Below are 2,761 nucleotides of genomic sequence, written 5' to 3' on the forward strand. Positions count from 1 at the left end.
AGTCACTGTCCTCACAGACCTGATGGTCTAGAAGGGAAGGTACAGTAACAATAAAGCATGACGGTAGGAGCACAGTATGCAATGGAAATGCATAGAGAATATAAATATCAGAATAAATACACTAAAATGTTGGAGCGGTTCTCCTTAAGTGGTGGGACTTTAGTTAACGCTTTCAAATTTAGTACCTTATTTCAAGGTCTTTCCAAGTTTAATTTAATGGGCAAAGATATTTTTAAAAAGGGAATTTTAAGAACAAAATATATTTTTAGTCTATTCAAATACTTAAGTTTTAAGATTTTTTTTTTACTATCATCAAAAATAAATTTTCAAGGCTTCCCTGGTGGTGCAGTGGTTGAGAGTCCGCCTGCCGATGCAGGGGACACGGGTTCGTGCCCCGGTCCAGGAAGATCCCACGTGCCGCGGAGCGGCTGGGCCCGTGAGCCATGGCCGCTGAGCCTGCGTGTCCGGAGCCTGTGCTCCGCAACGGGAGAGGCCACAACGGTGAGAGGCCCGCGTACGGCAAAAAAAAAAAAAAAAAATCATATTTATTCTGTTATGAAGCACCATTTTTCAGACAGTGACTCTAGACCCCATTCAACCTAACAAAGCCCTTCCTTCAATTTTGCCACCATTGGCTGCCTTAGACAAACACGCTTCCCATTTTAAAAGGTCTTAGGCAGCCCTCACCACCACATTGCCTCTCCATGAAATCTCATCTACCTCATTCTTCCTCCTCCCAATTTCATGAACAGATGCTGAAGAATACAAACTGTAGTCACATGAAAGTTTAGACTATTCCATGAATTTATCCTCAGATTCTCTTTCAGAAGCTCTGATGTCAACAGAACAACACATAGATTACATTTGTTTATAGAAGCGAAATCAACAAGATCATCAATTATAACAAGATAAAAGACCTTGATTATGTCCAAAGACCAAGATGATTTAGAAGGAAGCCAGCCAGCCTGAAGCAGCATCCAGAACCTTTACAGATGCTCTGCTGTCGGTATCTGTTTGATAAGATTGCTATTTCCAATTTGAAGGTAGAAGCCTATGGTCCTCATTTCTTTGTAATGCTAAAAGTAAACCAAGAATAATTTCCTCAGGTGGTAAATGCGTTTTCCTAATAATAAAAGTAATAACACAAGTTTGTTAGAAAGAACTTACAGAGCCCAGAAAAAGTTTATTGAAGAAAACAAAACCCCACACAATCCAACTGAGAGATGCCCACTTTCACTTTTAAATCCCTGTAGAGTTGGTTTTATACTGATTGTAGGGTATATTCTGCCCTTTTCACTTAACTTATGTTGGGAGTATGTCATTACTTTATATATATTTCTTTCCACGGCTTTCGAATACTCTATTGAATGGATGTACCACTTACTTAACGATTCTCTTATTTATGTATGTTTAGATGATGCCTATTATTTTGCCATTATGTTACAATGAATATTTTGCATTATACACACATCTAAAAGACTCTAATAATTAATAATACAGATCAAATTAAAAATTTGAAGACACGTAAACATGTTTCTGCAGGTTATAAATCATAAGTTATCCTTGCTTTCCCACCCTCACGGTGCTTTTTTACATGACCCACCAACTTAAAAACATCTACATTTGTTAGTGCATCAACCTTTTCATGATCTGTTTTCAAATTTGTTTTAATATCCTGCTTTATTTCAAAAATTCTTTAATGGAACTTGAAAGTTTTTGCCTTTTAATGCAATATGTATAGTTATCTTTTCTGAATAATAAATTACCCCAGAACTTAGCCTAAGACAACAAATATTTACAATCTCACACAATTTCTGTGCATCAAATACCCAGGTCCAGCCTAGCTGGGCAATTCTGATTCAGGGTCTCCTATGAGATTCTAGTCAAGCTATCAACCTACAGTCATCGCAAGCCCTGAGCGGCTGGAAAATCCACTTCTAAGCTTACTCATATGGTTGTTGGTAGACTATAGTTCCTAACTGGCTGTTGGCTGGAGGTCTCTGTTCCTTACCTTATGGGCTTCTCCATAGAGCTGCACAATACGGCAGCTGCTTTCCCCAGAGTGAAAGATGCAAAAGAGACAGAAAGAGAAAGGATGCCACAAACAGAAGCTACAGTTTTTTGTAACACGTACCATCACTTTTACCATATTCTATTGGTCACAAAGACCAACCTTGGTACGGTGTGGGAGAGCACCACACGAGGGTGCGAATACCAAAAGAAGAGGCTCATTTGGATTTTATTTTGAAACCATAAAATCTTAGAGACTGACTACAACATACAGTAATCTTTATGAGGACCCAAAATACGTTTGTAATGATCTCCTGTCAAAAAATCCTTCATGAGCTGCTACTTCGAAGACAGTTTACCACTACCTAGTAAGTTTGAATATTCACCGGTCCTACCATCTCAACTCTAGGTTTAACTTCCTAAAGAACGTCTTTCAGTCTTTCACATGTGCACCATGTGAATATGTTCTATGCAGCAGTGTTTGTAATAGAAATCAATCAATAACAGTCCAGATGCCCATCAATAGAATAAAATAACACAATTAATTGTGGTGTGTTGGTATAATAAAATGCTATACAGCAGTGAAACTGATGGAATAAGAACTACCCACATCAGTCCAGTTGCAACCATTGAATGAAAAAAGCAAGACAGGGGTATGATATATTTCACAATAAAGTAAATTTTAAAAGCACATCGTAGGGGCTTCCCTGGTGGCACAGTGGTTGAGAGTCCGCCTGCCGATGCAGGGGAC

Source organism: Lipotes vexillifer, unplaced genomic scaffold (assembly GCF_000442215.2).
Source record: "Lipotes vexillifer unplaced genomic scaffold, Lipotes_vexillifer_v1.1 scaffold311, whole genome shotgun sequence".
NCBI lineage: Eukaryota > Metazoa > Chordata > Mammalia > Artiodactyla > Lipotidae > Lipotes > Lipotes vexillifer.